A 19,212-nucleotide genomic window follows, 5' to 3' on the forward strand; every position below is an offset into this window, starting at 1 on the left:
AACAGAGTGAGACTCTGTCTCAAAAAAAGCAGAAATCCATCCACTAACAGCCCAGAAAACAAAGGAACAAAAGCAATTCCTCTGACAGCACGTTATTATTCTAATTATTATGTATTTATTTAACACATGGCTCTCCAGCTCCACTGTAGCAAATCCGTGCTGTGCATTTGTGCCAACTCTATGATATTATCGCCAAAGAAAACAAAAGGTTGACTAGGAAAAGTAATCAGTCTATTATATGACTCAGCTATAACACAGAGTCATAAAGACAAACAGTAAAGACAGATGTAACCACAATTAAAATACAATTACACTGGGAGGTTGTGGAGATGCAGAGGATGCACAGGTGAGGAAGAGTAAAGAAAGATCCCAAGCATGTGAAGCGGGAAGTCAAGAACCGAAACTGGCTGGGCATGGTGGCTTATGCCTATAATCCTAGCACTCTGGGAGGCAAAGGCGGGTCGATCGTTTGAGCTCAGGAGTTCGAGACCAGCCTGAGCAAGAGTGAGAGCCCGGCTCTACTAAAAACAGAAAGAAATTAATTGGCCAACTAAAAATATATAGAAAAAATTATCCGGGCATGGTGGCGCATGCCTGTAGTCCCAGCTACTCGGGAGGCTGAGGCGGCAGGATTGCTTGAGCCCAGGAGTTTGAGGTTGCTGTGAGCTAGGTTGACGCCACGGCACGCTAGCCCAGGCAACAGAGTGAGACTCTGTCTCCAAAAAAAAAAAACCAAAAACTTACCAGGTAGCTAAGCGTTTTATTTAGAAATAGGGTGATTATGGAAAAATAATTTCATTTACAAGTATGAACAGATCCTTCCGGGAGACGGAAAGGGAGAGTGAGCGGCACAACCCAAATCACACCACATGACTGTGAAAACACACCTGCGCCATTCTCGCCACGTCACACGGAGGGAGCGGGCTGCCAGTGCGGCTCACAGCTGGAGAGGGAAGCCGGGGTCACTGGGCTCAGGTAGTGTTTGCGGGTTTCTCCGCTGTAAGGTCTCCCCTGCACGAACGCATCCCCTTCCACACCCTTAGGAAGCAAGTCACTCTGTGCAGCCCACACTCAAGGGGAGAGAGTGACACCGGACGCCAGCAGAGGGGCGTGCATGCAGTGATCGGAATTCCTTTGTAAGGGAGATCTGTCCATCTCTGCCTCTTCCGTCATTTATTTGTTTGATCGTTTATATCAATACGAACCTGTAGCTATTTTATACTTTTGATTACATCTAAATAATACTAATTATTAAAAATACATTAATAGGCCGGGCGCGGTGGCTCACGCCTGTAATCCTAGCTCTTGGGAGGCCAAGGCGGGTGGATTGCTCAAGGTCAGGAGTTCAAAACCAGCCTGAGCAAGAGCGAGACCCCGTCTCTACTATAAATAGAAAGAAATTGATTGGCCAACTGATATATAAAAAAATTAGCCGGGCATAGTGGCGCATGCCTGTAGTCCCAGCTACTCGGGAGGCTGGGGCAGAAGGATCACTCGAGCCCAGGAGTTTGAGGTTGCTGTGAGCTAGGGTGACGCCACGGCACTCACTCTAGCCTGGACAACAAAGTGAGACTCTGTCTCGAAAAAAAAAAAAAAAAAAAGAAAAAAAAAATACATTAATAGTATCATTTCGCTTGTTGCTCAGACTGTCCCAGTTTGGTCCAAGGGGTGTGCTCTCAGTTGGCTCCTATGTCCATGTTTCACGTTCCTGTCACTGTTTTTTGGACACATCCTTACTTTCTGGCACTATAAGAAACTCCAGGCTCATCCTGTATTTTCCCTGCCCTAGCCCTAGAATCAGGTTTGTTCTGTAGTAGGATGGATTAGAATCCAAACTCGGGAGCTGGGAAAGGTGCTGTTCCAGCTAGCTGAGAGGCTGAGGCAGGAGCATTGCTGAGCCCGGGAGCTCCATGTGCTATGATTGTACCTGTGAAGAGCCACTGCGCTCCAGCCTGGGCGACAGAGTGAGAACCTATCACTAATTAAAAAATAAAACAGGCCGGGCGCGGTGGCTCAAGCCTGTAATCCTAGCACTCTGGGAGGCCGAGGCGGGCGGATTGCTCGAGGTCAGGAGTTCGAAACCAGCCTGAGCAAGAGCGAGACCCCGTCTCTACTATAAATAGAAAGAAATTAATTGGCCAACTAATATATATATATAAAATTAGCCGGGCGTGGTGGCGCATGCCTGTAGTCCCAGCTACTCGGGAGGCTGAGGCAGAAGGATTGCTTGAGCCCAGGAGTTTGAGGTTGCTGTGAGCTAGGCTGACGCCACGGCACTCACTCTAGCCTGTGCAACAAAGACTCTGTCTCAAAAAAAATAAATAAATAAATAAAAAATAAAACAAAACAAAACAAAAAAGAATCCAAATTGGGCCCAGTGATCTTCCTCCTAAAAACCCGTAACCCTAACCATGGGAAAAACATCAAACCTAAACAAAAGACAAAATCACTGAACCGCACTTCTCAAAACTGTCCAAGTCATTTCAATGCACTGAATCTGTGCCTTCCCCCACCCCAAACCCTCCCAAATTCCCATGTCGAAGCCCTAACCCACAATGTCATGGTTATCAGGAGGTGGGGTCTCTGGGGGTAATTAGGTCATGAGGGGAAAAGGGAACCCAAAGCGCTCTCTCCTCCTCTGTTTATCATACACGGACACAACCGGAAGTCAGCCGTCTGTCACTCAGAAGGGGGCCTCCCTGGCACCTGACCTCACTGGCACCCTGATCACAGACTTCCAACTTCTCGAGCTGTGAGAAATGAATTTCTGTTGTTATAAGCCACCCAGGCTGTGGTGCTGTTACAGCAGCCCTAACAAACTAAGGCAGTCATCAAAAACAAGGAACGTCCAAGAAACTGTCACAGACCAGGAGGCATGACAAATGTGATGCGGAATGTTGGATGGGATCCTGGGATAGAAAAAGGACATGAGGGAAAAACTAGTGACATCCAAATAAAGTGGAGATGTGAGAATAATAATGCACCAGTGTTGGTCCCATGGTTGTCACAAACATGCTACAGTGATGTAGGACATTGACATCAGGGAAATGGGTACGAGGAATGTGGGAATTCTCTGCACTATCTTTCCAACTTTGCTATAAACTTATAATTATTCTAAAAGAAAAAGTTTAATTTTTAAATCTACATACAAATAATATTAAAAAGCATTTGTACAACTTGATATAAACAAAACCAAAAAAGTAGACATGCAATATATATTAAGAATTCATTCGCATCTGCAGCATTTTCATTTCTGGAGATTTTCATATGTGTGATGTTTTCCTGAGACAACAAAGTCTGTAGGTAGTGTAGTCAGCTCTCATAGTTCCCATCCACAGCTGAGGAAACTGGGAGAGCTGAGGCGACTCAAGCTCACATCGCCCAGAACAGGAACAGAATCCAAGCCCTCCATGCCCTGATCAAGCCTCCCTCCACCTCAGGAACCACGCCACGTGCACACCCTCCCACGCTCACACACTACGCTGTGCTCATGTTAACACACACACAGACACACACGGCTGTGCTCCCACACACGGCTGTGCTCCCACACACACGGCTGTGCTCCCACACACACGGCTGTGCTCACTCTCACATACGTGCTTACATGCAGGCTTCCTGATTGTCACAGCTCACCAATGAGAAAAAACAATACCTAACTAAATAGCCTAGAGCCGCAGGCTTATTCTTTTTTTTATTTTTTTTGAGACAGAGTCTCACTTTGTTGCCCAGGCTAGAGTGAGTGCCGTGGCATCAGCCTAACTCACAGCAACCTCAAACTCCTGGGCTCAAGCAATCCTCCTGCCTCAGCCTCCCGAGTAGCTGGGACTACAGACATCCACCACCATGCCCAGCTAATTTTTTCTATATATATTAGTTGGCCAATTAATTTCTTTCTATTGCCCAGATTGTTGTCAAACTCCTGGGCTCAATCGATCCTCCTACCTCAGTCTCCTGAGTAGCTAGGTCTACAGGCACCTGCTTACTTCCCTTTTAATAAATGACGTCAACAAAAATTCTTAAGCTGTCCTTAATGTATTTAGAAATTTACATATGTTTCCTATTATGACTAAAAAGCAAAGTAAGCAATGGTAATATTAATAGTAAAAATGCACTTTTTTTGGTTCTGAAATTTCAGAACAAAAATTATATACTGATGAGTCAAAGGTGCCTGGAAATAGGTGAAACATGGCTGGGTGCAGTGGCTCACTCCTGTAATCCCAGCATTCTGGGAGGCCAAGGCGGGAGGATCGTTCAAGGTCAGGAGTTCGAGACCAGCCTGAACAAGAGCAAGATCCTATTTCTACAAAAAAATAGAACAATTAGCCAAGTGTGGTGGTGTGCACCTGTAGTCCCAGCTACTTGGGAGGCTGAGGCAGAAGGATCCCTTGAGCCCAGGAGTTGGAGGTTGCTGTGAGCTAGGCTGATGCCACTGCACTCCAGCCTGGGCAACAGAGCAAGACCCTGTCTCAAAAAATAAAATAAAATAAAACCAAAAAAGTTAAGGTCTATATTTGAGCAAGGTCCCCCAACCTTTTTGGCATCCAGAACTGGTTTTGAGGAAGACAGTGTGGGGTGTGACCAGGTGGAGCTTAGGCAGTGATGCCAGTGAGGGGAGCACTGTGCACATGACATCTCTCCCACCACTCACCTCCTGCTACGCGCCCCACCTCCTAAGTTTCATGGGGGGGGGGACAGGAGTGCTGGGGCCAGGTCCCTAAGAGGCCACAGACGGGTATGGGTCTGAGGCCCAGGGGTTGGGGACTGCAGTCCTAGAGGGCTCAATCTTTTTCAAACCATGACATCTTTAGAGAAACATACAAATGTCACACTCCTCTACAGTTTGTATTACAACAGTGAGTGATTTGATTTTCTAACTCTAAAACCGTATTATAATCGTCCCCCTTATCCACAGTTTCACCTTCCAGGGCTTCAGTTATCTGCAGTCAACTGAGGTACAAAAATTGGTTAGGACAATACAATAAGATTATTTTGAGAGAAAGGCCACATTCACATAACTTTTGTTACAGTATATTGCTATAATTATTCTATTTTAACAGTGGTTACTGTTGTAAATCTTCTACTGTAGCTAGTTTATAAATTAAGCTTTATCATAGGAATGTATGTATAGGAAAAAACATAGTACATATATGTAGATGGTCACCAACTTACAATGGTTCAACTTAACAATTTTTCAACTTTAGAATGGCGCAAAAGCAATATGCATTCAGTAGAATACAACTATTCTAGTCTTCTCTTTCAGTACAGTATTCAACAAATTACTGGATATTCAACACTATTATAAAATAGGTTTTGTGGCCAAGGACAGTAGCTCACACCTATAATCTCAGCACTTTGGGAGGCTGAGGTAGCAACAAAGCAAGACTCTGTCTCAAAAAAAAATGTGTGTGTGTATATACATACACACACACATTTTTATATATATACACGTTTTATACACACACACACACACACACACATATATATATATTTTATCTAACTATACATTGCCTACCCTTTCCCAATTAAGGATCACTATATTCTACTCAAGAAAGGATGTGCTCCATCTGAGGATGTACCTACTGACCCTTGAACTGTCAGGTGCAGCTGGGAGAGCCAAATCTAGAGCTTCCCAGAAAGAGCTCCTGCAGATGGAAAGTTCAGTGAGTCATCGTTTTCTACTTGTAGCACAGTATCTCCTCTCACCTAATCTCTTCCTCTAATCTAATCCTAATTTAACCTAATCCTTTTATCTCCTCTACTAAACTAAATTACAAGAATGAACTGAATGAATGAATCTATGCTGGCCTAAAAAACACAAAAATCTACAATTTTAAATGCATGAAAATAAAAGACCTAATAATAACAGTAACTATTCTGAATGTTTCCATCCTAAAAACTATAAGCTACTGGATAAAACAAAAGCATTTATCTGCCTTTGGGTGATTTTATCATAGATGGGCTTTCAGAACAGGGGAAAGGATAGAGCCCCTTTGGGTGTTTTTCCCCACAGCCTGGTCAAGAGTCCAGTGGGGTTCTGTTTTGAGATTGGCCACCTCTATGTACTTAGATCCTCTAACTCTACAATAACCTAACCACATTAGCAGTTTTGAGATCCGCACACATCCCTGGAGGAGCTGACATAGCTCTTTTAGGAATCCAAAGAGGCCTATCGATAACCATAGCTGCACCTGAGGAAGAGATGTGGCCAGCAGGCCGCGTCCCCAGCCCGCTGTCGGTGCTCACCCCTCAGCCGGGCGGGTGGGCTCCCGGCCGGGGCTAGACAGTGCACTGGGTCACTTCATTTGCCACAAGACCACAGCCCCGTCTCTTCAGATGCAAACTTCAAGCACAAGACACTATAGAGAAGGGTACTATATGAAAATATCAAACATTCTTTTCCCCAAAACAAGAAATGAGAAAATCCTAATGATGTAAATGTCTCTACTGTAAGTCCTTAGTTGAGCAAGGAGGAAAGAAAAAACAGCTTCTTTTGACTATGTGACCTAGAGAATACATAACAGAGTGTTATGGGAGCATGAGGTGAAAGAAACAAGTACAGACGGTATTAATTCTCTGGTGGAAAAAGCACTTTTTAGCTGAATGTAAAAAGTGTCAGCAGATTAACATAATACCATAAGATTAGGTTTACACATGTAAGTGCTAACCAATGGTATAATGTTCTTTCCTAAACAAAGAGAGGCAATGAAAGAAAACATTTTATAGAAATCGGTTCTCGGCGGGCGCGGTGGCTCACGCCTGTAATCCTAGCACTCTGGGAGGCCGAGGCAGGCGGATTGCTCAAGGTCAGGAGTTCGAAACCAGCCTGAGCAAGAACGAGACCCTGTCTCTACTACAAATAGAAATAAATTGGCCAACTAATATATTTAGAAAAAAAATAGCTGGGCATGGTGGCGCATGCCTATAATCCCAGCTACTCAGGAGCCTGAGGCAGGAGGATTGCTTGAGCCCAGGAGTTTGAGGTTGCTGTGAGGTAGGCTGACACCACGGCACTCACTCTAGCCTGGGCTACAAAGTGAGTCTCTGTCTCAAAAAAAAAAAAAAAGAAATCGGTTCTCTTAGGAGAGAGGAAAGGGGACTCTCACTGATCATTTACACCTCTCTGCATCATGGGTTTCCCAAAAGAGTATACATTTTTTAATAACTTAAAAACATAAATAAGCAGGGCGCGGTGGCTCACGCCTGTAATCCTAGCACTTTGGGAGGCCGAGGCGGGTGGATCGCTCAAGGTCAGGAGTTCGAAACCAGCCTGAGCGAGACCCCGTCTCTACCAAAAATAGAAAGAAACTAATTGACCAACTAAAAATATATATACAAAAAAAAATTAGCCGGGCATGGTGGCGCATGCCTGTAGTCCCAGCTACTCGGGAGGCTGAGGCAGTAGGATCGCTGAGCCCAGGAGATTGAGGTTGCTGTGAGCCAGGCTGACACCACGGCACTCACTCTAGCCTGGGCAACAAAGTGAGACTCTGTCTCAAAAAAAAAACATAAATAAGACAACAGAAAGCAGTAACCATAAAAGAAACAAATTGATAAACTGGACTTCATCAAAATTTAAAAGGACTGATTTGTTGGAAGACACTTTATTAAAATAAAGTTAACCCACACATTGGGAAAAAATATTTGCCACACATATATCTTGCAAAGGACTTGCATCCAAAATATGTAAACAACTCCTACACCCAATAATAAAAAGACAAACGCAATTTTTTAAATGGGACAGACACTTCACAAAAACATGCATACAAAAGGCCCACAAGCATGTGAGTGCGCCTTATCAGAAGTCACCAGGGACACGCATGTGAGAACAAGATGCCACCGCACATCCACTAGACTGGCTCAGATGACAGACAGGCACACTAGATGACGGATGGGTGTGAGTAACCAGAACACTCACTCGCTGCTGCGGGGCGTGAACAACGGTAAAACCACTTTGGAAGTTAGTCATACATCTACCCTATGAGCAATTCTACTCCCAGAAATTTACCCAAAAGAAGTGAAAATGCGTGCTCACACAGCTTGTGCAATGAGCAGAGCCCCCGCTGTGCGTGAACAGGGCACCGGCTATGTGGCACGTTCAAACAACAGGACAGTGCCCAGGGACAGAAGAGACACACACCACCCAGACACACGGCAACACAGCTGAATTTCAAAAATATCATGCTGAAAGATGCTGGATGAAAAAAAAATGCATAGTCTATAATGTCATTTGTATGAAATTCTAGAACAGGAAGACTAAAACTGTGGAGATAGAAACCTGGTCAGTGTTGCTTGAAGGGGGGATGGCTGATGATTGGCAAGCGGCATGAAGGAACTTTCTGGGCTGTACCGTGAGGTGAATTTGTCAAAAGTGACTGAACAGTCGGTACACTTAAAGCCTTAGCATTTTACTGTACGTAAATTATATCTCAATTAAAAAAAATTTCCGGCAGGACGAGGTGGCTCATGCCTGTAATCCTAGCACTCTGGGAGGCCAATGCAGGCCGATCACTCAAGGTCAGGAGTTGGAAACCAGCCTGAGCAAGAGCAAGACCCCATCTCTACTATAAATAGAAACAAATTGGCCAACTAAAAATATACATTTAAAAAAATAGGCCGGGCGTGGTGGCTCACGCCTGTAATCCTAGCACTCTGGGAGGCTGAGGCGGGCGAGGCGGGCGGATTGCTCAAGGTCAGGAGTTCAAAACCAGCCTGAGCGAGACCCCATCTCTACCATAAAAATAGAAAGAAATTAATTGGCCAACATATATATATATCAGCCAGGCATGGTGGCTCGTGCCTGTAGTTCCAGCTACTCGGGAGGCTGAGGCAGGAGGATCGCTTGAGCCCAGGAGTTTGAGGTTGCTGTGAGCTAGGCTGACGCCACGGCACTCACTCTAGCCCAGGCAAGAAAGCGAGACTCTGTCTCAAAAAAAAAATAATAATAATAATAGCCGGGCATGGTGGCACATGCCTATAGTCCCAGCTACTCAGGATGCTGAGGCAGAAGGATCATTCAAGCCCAGGAGTTTGAGGTTGCTGTGAGCTAGGCTGATGGCATGGCACTGTAGCTGGGGCAACAGAGTGAGACTCTGTCTCGAAAAAAAAAAAAAAAGCTTCCTAGCATTTAATGCTGCATATATGCAGAAAGTATTACTGTGATGCTAACTGAAAGATGGTTACAAATGGTCTTCTTTTGACAACACAATGAAATTGTGAAATGTCACAGACAGATTAAGGTGCCTCTCCCCAAGATTCCTGGTGTGCATACACCTTCTCCCAGTATTTGTATGTAGCACTAAGGCAGCAACCACTGTAAAGGGATTTTGGCCAAATTGACCTTCAAATCGGGAGATTATCCAGGCGGGCCTGACCTAATCACATGAGCCCTTAAATCTAGGCACTCAGGGAGAGGCAATTCTCCACTGCCGGCTTTGAGGATTCCAGCAAGTAGTGTGGGCAACTCTAGAAGCTCAGAGCAGCTCCTGCTGACAGCCTGCCAGCAAGGAAAGGAGGACCCAGTCCTGGCACCGAAAGAACCCAATTCTGTCACACCCAGGAGCTTGAAAGAGCACTCCAAGCTCCACAGGAGAGCCGGCCATGGCCACAGGACTGCGGCCACCCGAGACCTGAGCAGAGCGCCCAGCTGAGCCTGCCAGGGTCCCTCACCGCGGACACTGCCAGACAATAAACAGGGACTGGTTGGAGCTGCTAAGTTTGCAGCAATTTGTTATATGATAAATAGAAAACCAAAATAAATATTATACTTAAAAAGCTTCCAAACTTAATGATTTTTAATTAAAAGAACAGAAGTCAATATGAATCTTGAGGACATTATGCTAAGTGACATAAGCCAGTCACAAAAGGACAGGTATTGTATGGTTCTACTCATCTGAAGTATCTAAAACAATCAAAATCATAGAAACAGAGTAGACAGGTGGTTGCAAGGGCTGGGTCGGGAGGAGGCGGCGGCAGCGTTCAGTGGGTGCCGAGTCTCGGTGCTGCGAGATGAAGGAGTGCTAGAGACGGGGCACTATGTATTAATATAAATATCCTCAACACTAAAAAATTGTACACTTACAAATGGTTAAAATGGTAAATCTCTTTTAAAAATGGAGGTAGGGCAAGGTCTTCCTAAGTTAAGGTAATCATAGCACTAAACTTAGCATTATCACAGTCCACATGAAGCTGTAGCTTTAAGTTTTGCATGGCAGTAAGTTTTGCAGGATGGTTCAAAGCTTGAATTGTGAAAACAAAAAGAATGAGTTGGAACCCTGATTTCACAGCTGTATAACTTTGGTTTGAATAACTTGTCCTCTCTAACCCCCAAATTCCTCAATAGTAAATGGAGGTGGTTACAATATCTATTATTTTAGAGATAGCGTCTCACTATGTTGCCCAGGCTGGGCTCCACCCCAGGCCTTGAAAGATCCTCCAGCCTCAGCCTCCCCAGTAGCTGGGACTACAGGCGCAGGCCACCACGCCCAGCTTTACGTTTTTATTTTACCTGGAACAGTGCTAACTTCACTCCTACCAGTTTCAGCACTGGTAGTACAGTGAACTTCAGAAAGGCCTGAACATAAATTTCTACATTATGCAACTGAAGTCAGGGAACATTCCACGGTTTAAATTAAGATAACTGGGATATTTCAGACCCAAGAAAAATATCTGCTCCACATATGCACAGAGCTTAAAATGTCTGCTCCATCGATATTCACTGATCTGCTTTATTTCTTAAATTCAGACAGCACAACAAGCATATTTAAAAACCATAGATCCAAATTGCTTTCATCTGCCTCAAATAATTAGTTAAAACTAAAATAAAATAATTCATTTTAATCCATGGGTATATTAACGAGGTGACTACAAGGCAGAAAGACAAGGATGCCGTGGGAGGAAGAATGCAGGTCAGCTCTGAGTTAGCCCTTGCCTTCGGAGGTAATATTCTTGGGAGAAATATGAAAGGTCATTAGTAACCTCCTAGAAGCCAGATTCAATGGAGACTTCAGTCCAATTCTTCCTTGGCCTCTTACTGACCTCTTCCTCTCCTCTCGGCTTCCTGGGGCGCTGTCCTCTCAGGGCCGCTCTGCAGTTTCCACCAGGTGGACATCACAACCCCACTGGCTCCCAACATGATGCAGACTCACAGATCTTCATGTCCAGCCTCAGCCTCTCTCTGGAGCTCCAGCCCTGCACCTCCACCTGCCCGTTAGTCCACCTGGCTGCCCGGCAAGCACTTCAGGCTTAACACATCCAAAAGCAAACTCACTTGCCCTGTCCACCCATTTCCCCTACCTTGGTGAGTGTCACCAGCCAGTGAGTCACCCAAGTTAGAGATGAAGAGGTCATTCTAGATGCATTTCTTCAACAAACATTTATTTATTTATTTATTTATTTATTTATTTATTTATTTATTTATTTATTTATTTTTGAGACCGAATCTCACTCTGTTGCCCTGGCTAGAGTGCAGTAGCGTCAGCCTAGCTCACAGCAACCTCAAACTCCTGGGCTCAAGCGACCCTCCTGCCTCAGCCTCTCAAGTAGCTGGGACTACAGGCATGCGCCACCATACCTGGCTAATTTTTTCTATATATTTTTAGTTGGCCAATTAATTTCTTTCTATTTATAATAGAGACAGGGTCTCGCTCTTGCTCAGGCTGGTACTGAACTCCTGACCTTGAGCGATCTTCCCACCTGGGCCTTCCAGAGTGCTAGGATTACAGGCGTTAGCCACCACACCCAGCCCTTCAACAAATATTTATTAAGTGCCCATTATGTGCCAAGCACTGACACCAAATGCAAGAAACAAAAATTCCTGCCCTTGGAGAGATTATGAATGGAAGTGGAGACAGAGAATAAACAAAATAAAATGATTAAGCGAAATAATATAGTACTTTAAGTCGTGAGGGGCGCTAAGGAGAAAAATCAGCAGGGCAGGGGCTAAGGAGCACGTGGAGATGACATGCAATCACTAGATCATTAGCAGCTCAGTTAAAACCCCAGATGCACCTGGGCATGCTCCAGTAGGGCCACAGCAGGAAGACGAGGGAAAGAGACAGGGCAGGGTGCTTAGAGGACACTGCCAAAAACCTTAGCAGTGAAGTGTGAGGAGCTGGCTTATGTTTTCACAGGATCACTTAGACTGCAGACACCAGAGCCCTACCCTTCCTGCCTGCCCTGCTCCCTTGCCCCAACCTAGTTAGCTCTTAAACCCCACCCCCATCCACAACCCCACCCCAGCTAATCGGGCAGCTCTGCTGTTCCTGCTGTCACTGCCAGTCCAGAGGCTGACAGTCCCCACTTGGGGTTAAGGGCTCCCTAACTAAGCTCATCCCAGTTGCCAGCACCTGCCACACCACTGCCTATGCTCCTCCTAAAAAATGTCCCCTGGCTCCTCAGAATCCCCCAACCCTCCCTCAAACATGGAGATGGAAGCAGCCTCACGGGCAAGTCAGTCCAGGCCCTTCCCCACCTCACCTTTCCACTCTCACCCCACTCCTTCCTTTGCAACAGGCCCCTCTACCACAGCACAGCCCCAGGGCTGTTTCCTCCCAACAGGACCACCAATCCCCCATTCTTGGCCAATTTTACTTTTCTTCCAGTCTCCTGTGAGGAATCACTTCCTCCGAGCACTCACCATGGTCTTTAATCTGACCTGTGGCACCTGCCCATGCCAGGCTGTGAGCACCTACGGGACAGCCGCTGTCTTTCATCAACATACCGACTCCCTGGCACAGTACCTGCCAGCTGGTTCTCAGCAGACGTTTAAGACCGTAATTTCATAATCCTAATTTTAGTCATTTTTACTCTATGTCCTGAAATTTGACACTTAAAGCTTCCCAAGTACTCTTGTTTAGGATATTACTGATCACTTCTTTGTTACATAAAATACTGGTTTCTTGTATTCCACTCATCTACTAACAATATTTCCAAATTATACGAATTCTACATTTCATTCAAGTTCTGACTTTTCTGTTTTTACATAAATATTTTAAAGATAGTTTATATAGCCCTACACAGAAAGTTGCACTGACTTTTTTTTTTCAACATTGTGAAACATGCTTAAGAACGTACAAAGTTTTAAAGTTGGGCGTAGTGGCTCACACATGTAATCCTAGCACTCTGAAAGGCCAAGGTGGGAGGATCACTTGAGGTCAGGAGACCAGCCTCAGCAAGAGGGAGACCCCATCTCTACTAAAAAACATAGAAAGAAATTAGCCAGACAACTAAAAACATTAAAAAAATTAGCTGGACATAGTGGTGCACGCCTGTAGTCCCAGCTACTTGTGGAGGCTGAGACAGGAGGACTGCTTAGCCAAGGAGTTGAGGTTGCTGTGAGCTAGGCTGGCGTCACTGCACTCTAGCCTGGGTGACATAGGGAGACTCTGTCTCCAAAAAAAAGTACAAATTTTTTTTAATGTATCAATTTAAACTGAAGTTTATCATGAAAAAAAGATGCCGTGTACCTCTTCCCAGTGGCATTCCCTTCCTCCCTGGGGGAGATCAACACTGTCCTGATTCCCATGCATGTGTTTCTGCTTTTCCAATGCATTGTCTGCCGTCCTTTTGTAAGACCCTGCCAAGTGAGGGCAATAAGCTGAGGCTGCAATGAGGTTACCACCGGGATCCTCCACACCACTCAGTACCACCACAGGGCTGCCAGGCTCAACTGCAACATGATGCTGCATTCTTTGATGACTTGGAGAAACCAGCTCTTCAGAGTGCCTTCCCTCCCACACTTAAGTCCACACAATCTGAAATGTTTAATATTTAGCATCACTGTATTCTTACATTTAGGAAACAGAACAATGAGTCAAATTTCCCACCATAACACAAGTTTGTTGCCAGTCTCTGGAAGAAGCAAATCTGTAACTATGATACGATTAGGGGACTTAAGGAGGTTGTTCCAATTTCCTAATGGGTTTTTCACTGAACTATTACAATGTATTCCAAGCTGATTCTGATCAATGGCTTAGTCATGCTGTACAAAAAAAGCCTTGGAATTTAACTAATGCAAAAATTCAAAGATCCAACTGCCCTTTTAGATAGCAATTTAAATGGCATATCTCAAATTTTTTGTTCTCATACTTTTTTAAAACATCTTGGTTGCAAATACTCCTTATCAAGTGCTTAACATGTAAATTCTTAAATGCAACTAAACAATAAAACGGTAACAGACAGCAAAAATTCTAACACAAATGTACCTGGAAATGACCTGCAAACCCAAGTTATAAAACCATCCACTCAACCACGCATTAATTTTACTTTTTTAACGCTTTATTTTAATTTTTTAAGGAAAAGGGTGCACCGTATTTTTACACTGAAAAAGCACTGCAGGACAGGGGCCGCTGCAAGTTTAGTTGGAACGACGCCAGCTTAGGTGAACAGGGTTGCCCGAAACACCTCGCATCTGGTACCGACAGAAAGGGACCGCCGAGGGGGCGAGGTGCAGCCGGCCCCTCAGGAGGGCCTCGAGGATGACAGGCGCGTCCGCTCAGGGCGGCGCCGCGGGAGAGGGCGGCGGCCGGAAGGAAGAGGGAGGAAGCGGACAAAGCCGGCGCGCCCCGCCACCGGCCTCCCGCCCGCCGCGTTCCCGGGGGCGGCCGCATCCCCGCCGCGCGGCTGCCCGGGTCCGCAGCTGTTCCCGGAACGGCCGCCCCCGCCCGCGGCAGGGCCGAGCCGAGGACACGGGGCCGGGCGGAGCCGGGTGAGGGGCACAGATGGGGAAGGAGCCTCCGACTGGGGACAGGACCTGAACCTAAAGGGGACACGGACGAGACGGGAGCGCGGCTCCGGGCGGGGGACCCAGCGTCGGGGAAGGGGACAAGGACGTCAACCGAGGGTGGGGACAGGGATGGAGAGGAAGCCTCGGGCCGGGGACAGGGACGTCAACCGAGGGTGGGGACATGGATGGAGAGGAAGCCTCGGGCCGGGACAGGGACCTGACCCTAGAGGGGGACGCAGACGGGAGGGAGCCGCGGCCCAGGGCGGGGACCCCGCGACGGGGAGGGGCCGGGGACAGACCTGACCTGCAGGGGACGCGGATGGGGCCGGAGCCACGGACTGGGGCGGGAACCGGGCTGGGGGCCTGGACGAGAGGCGGACCGACACCGGGCCCCGAGCAGGACCGGGCCGTCGTGCAGGAAGGGGCCGGGGCCGGCCCGGCCGGGGACTCACCGTCCTGCTCCTGCGGGGCCGCGCCGTCTCGCGCTGTCAGCACCGGAGGCGCCGCCGTGCGCGTGCGCGGAGCGGAGACTGCGCGCCGGGCCCGCAGCCTCGGTCGCCTCAGGCGCGGCGCTGCGGTCACGAGCGAGTGGCGCCGGCGCGGCCGCCCCGCAGCATGCTCGGCCGCCCGCGCGCTGTCCCCTCAGCTCCTCCCCGCGGCCGCAGCTCCGCCGCCCGTGCCGCTCCCGCCGCCGAAAATGGCGTCTCCGCGTCGCTGCCGCGGCGCCCCGCCCCGCCGCGCCCCACAATGCCGCGCGCCGCATGACGTCATCGGCGCCCTCGAGGAGCCGGGGAAACTGAGGCGGGGCGGCTCCGAGCAAACGCGGGGCGAGGTGGGCCCGGGAGGGCAGGGCGGCGTTCGGGTATCTAGTGGGCGGTCTCGGGGAGGCGAGCGGTGGGCGCGGGGCTCCGTGGGCCTCGTGGCTGGCGGGCGCGGTGCCGGCCTGGGGTGGCCGTCCGTGGGGTGGCCCGCCCTGTCCCACCCCGGGCTCTTCTGCTTTGCGTGCTCCTTTGAATCTTCCCAGAACCCGCAAGGCCTCTCGTAAGCCCCCCAGAAAGGAAGGACGCTGGCCGCGGAGGCTCAGCCTGAGGCTAGGCGGCCTTTCTCTTCTCCAGGGAAGTCTGCAGCCCCTGGTCAGGACCCTGGCACCCGCCCCGCGCCGCCCGCCCCACTGTTCCCTGTCCTCCAGAACCTGACTCAAGGGGGCTTAGCAGGCGCTCCCCCGGGACACAAGCTGCGCCTCAGGCGGATAATCGGGAAGGGTCAAGGGAGGAGACGCCCACCCTCCTGTGGCACCCCACGGCGACACCAGCCCCTCCCACTGCCCACAGGGCCTTGACCTCCAGCCCAGCCTGAAGGGCAGTGCTTCCAGGTCAGAGAGGCTCCCGGGTCTCCTGCTGCGTGCCAGCCCTGCAGGCCTGACTCAGCAGCTGATTCAGTGGGCAAGGCCAGCTTTCTCTGCCTGCCACCAGCTTGGGGAACCCTCCAAGTGCCTGCAAATGTCTCAAGTGCAGGACCCCGGTGGCGTTATTTAACCTGGACGCGCACCTGGGCCGGTCCCCCCACCCTGTCTTGTGAACTGCTGTCCTCTTCCACTGGTTGAACCCTGCAGTCACACCTGCAGTCCCCAGGGAAGCAAGTGCTCCTCCTCACCAGGAGGTCTGGTTACTTTGATTTCATTCCTGAGTACAAAGGTGGGATAACAAGGGGGTGCTCCCTGGGTGACACAGCAGTTAGGGATGGCCCGAGGCAGAGGTGGGGGGTCAGGGCCAGACAAACCCCTGCCCGCCCCCATTAGTATTCCAGCCAACTGCTGCTCAGAACTCACAGGCTCCTCACCAGCCACCACTGGGCTGGGCGTCCACCGGCTCACTGCCAGGCGCTGTGGCAAGGACTCAGTAACTCCCCTCTGCTCACCCCAACAAGAAACCCAGGATGCCCGTGCCCTTCCCTTATGCCCCAGTTCCTAAGGTTGGCCAAGAGTCGGCCTCTACAACATTCCTTGATCCAGCCCACTGCCACCTGCTTATTTTATTTCCTCAACAAATACTTGGGGAGCTCCTGTGAGGATGATAAGAACCAAGGGAGGACACACTGGTGAACTGGAAAGATAAGATCCCTGCTCTCCAGGTGTTTGCATTCTAGTGAAGAGAGGCCATAAACACATAAACAAGGAAATAACTGCTCTTGCAGGGAATTAAAGTGAGATGAAGTAACAGACAGAGGCTAGGAGGTCAGGGGTGAACGAGAGGAGGGATCAAGGGTGCAAAGCCAGCAGAAGAACACTCCAGGGCCAAGTCTGCTGGCAGGAGTGAGCCTGAAGTGTTGGGAGAAGAGAAGAGGCCACCCCACAAGCCTGCCATGCATCATTCTTGGGGCAACTCCAAAGTCGCCGGCTCTGCCAGGCCCACAGGACCCGGTGCTGCTGACCTCCAGGTTCTCCTGTGTCCCGAACACCCTTAGCCATCCCGAGTTCACCCTGATCTCTCACACCCCCTTGCCCCTGTGCATAGTGTCCACTCTGCCTAGAATGTTCTCCCTCCCCCTTGTCTCTGTATGCCACCACTCAGCCAGGAGTCACTTCTGCAGGGCCTTCCCTGACAGCACCAGCCTGGGTCAAGGCCTTGAGCCTGTCCCTTTCAGTGACATGCACTGTGTGGCCAGTTGACACAGCTGCCTCCCCTTCAGCCTCTGACCACGAGAACAGGAAGAGCCCGGTCCTTCCCTTCCCCACAGCCCTGCCCAGCACCTGACTCAGCTGCAGGGGCGCCGAGCAAATGTGTGCAAGAGAGAGGAAGGCCAGGCCACCCCTTCTTGGCTTCCTGACACATAGCTGTTCCTCTCACTACCACCCCTGGGGGAGCAGATACGAAGGGTCCCCTTGAGTCCCTGGCTTCTGCCGTGATCCTCAGGAGTTCCTGCCAGTCCTGGAGCCATTAGCAGCTGGGGTTAGGCCCCCAAGGTGCTGCCCAGGATCTAAAGACGTGGGCACTCTGCCCTACTGCCCCAAATATCCGGCAGCTGTGGCGGGTGCTCACAGGATGCCTGCCCAGTGACAGGCCTGGAGCACAGGAATTTCCCAGTCATCCTCCCCTAGAGCCCCGCTCAGAGACTAACAAGCACCCACCCTCGCTGAGCCACCCTGAGCATCCTCGGTCCCTTTCGATGGTCTGAGCCTCACAGCAACTGAGAGGGGGTACTGCCCTGCCATCCCCATTTGGCCCTGCAACGTGCATGGTTTGCTTGCTGTCCCCCGGAGAAGAAAGGTTATTCAGCTTTAAGAACCAAAACGGAGCCCATGCAAGCTCTGTGCCTTTGCAGGGGGGAAGCCCCAGCAGGGCTACTTAGGGCAGCAAACCCACTGTCTGTCCTTCCCATGGGCCTGGAGGGACAGGGCTGCTGGGAGGCAAACACGATGGGGATTGTCTGGATGGAACACGAAACACTGTTTATGCGGGGCCTGGTGGCCCCTGAGTGTCCCTGTGGCTAGCAAACTCGGGGAGGGTCAGTCAGGGTCCTAGAGGGGGTGGGCTGTGCCTGGGGGGAGTGGCAGGAGACCCTCCTCCGGGGCCTGCCCTGCACCCCACACACACACACACACACACACACACACACACACACGTGGCAGGACTAGGGCTTCCTCCAGGCAACATCACAGCAGGACCTGGGTGTTCCCCTGGCTCTCTAGAGACTTGCTCCCCATGTGTGAGCTGCGTTCTCTCCTCGGCCTGTCTCTATCCGCCGTCTCCCTTTCCCTAGTCCTCTGCCTTTATCTGTGTTCATCTCCTTCCTGCTCCTGACCCTTTCACTCCCCTGCTCCCAAACCTGGAGGGATGAACGGGAACAGACAGCCTGGAAACCTAAACAGGACACGGCTGCGTCTGAGCTGCAGGTTTGGAGCCATCTGCAGGCCCAGCTGAAGCTGTGGCTGAGATCCCCAGTCGAGGAGTGAAAATGTCCCCACGCATCCGTGGACTGGAGAAATACTGAGCCCCCACAGTCTGCCAGACAGTGGGGCCATCAGAGATAAGCCCGAGCCTGCAGTGGCTTGTGCATTCTGTTGCCCGTGTTGCTTGAGAGCTTGCAGTGTCGGGGCAAGGCCGGGCAGCAGAACAGGCTGCGGAGCTGAGACAGGGCCTGGAGATGGTCCGGGGGACCTCTATGCCCCCCAGGGGTGGGGGGACAGTCACATGGTATATGTAAAGGATCTGGCAGGTGGAGGAACCGCAGGAAGGAAAGTACAGTGCCCCATGAGAACATACAGTGCTTGGTAAAAGAGTAAAAAAATTTAAAAAAATAAAAAAAAAAAAAAGAAAGTACAGTGCCCCAAAGGGAACAAACCACACAGCCTCGTTTGTCCCAAGTGGAGAGAGGAACAGGAAGTTGATACATTGTTAAGCATTCATCTCTTTACTGTAGATGTCTGTGGATGTCTGTCTTTGGGGGCAGCCTTTTGGAAGAGACAAGGAGGCTGGGACTTGCCGTCGATC

At 49.5% G+C, this 19,212-nt stretch overlaps 1 protein-coding gene across 17 annotated transcripts in view; it reads right to left on the minus strand.

The window, feature by feature from the left end:
* The window catches only part of KLC1 (kinesin light chain 1), a 56,697-nt gene extending 41,247 nt beyond the window's left edge, over positions 1-15,450 (minus strand). For 11 of the 17 annotated variants that reach the window (XM_076003677.1, XM_076003669.1, XM_076003666.1 and 8 more), the window contains exon 1: positions 15,175-15,450. The gene's annotated coding sequence lies outside the window, so the exon portion shown is untranslated. The remainder of the gene's footprint in view (positions 1-15,174) is intronic. The other 6 variants (XM_076003675.1, XM_076003674.1, XM_076003680.1 and 3 more) reach the window with 1 other exon arrangement.
* Positions 15,451-19,212: the final 3,762 nt, after the last annotated feature.

The sequence above is a fragment of the Microcebus murinus genome, chromosome 6 (genome assembly GCF_040939455.1).
Source record: "Microcebus murinus isolate Inina chromosome 6, M.murinus_Inina_mat1.0, whole genome shotgun sequence".
NCBI classification, from domain to species: domain Eukaryota; kingdom Metazoa; phylum Chordata; class Mammalia; order Primates; family Cheirogaleidae; genus Microcebus; species Microcebus murinus.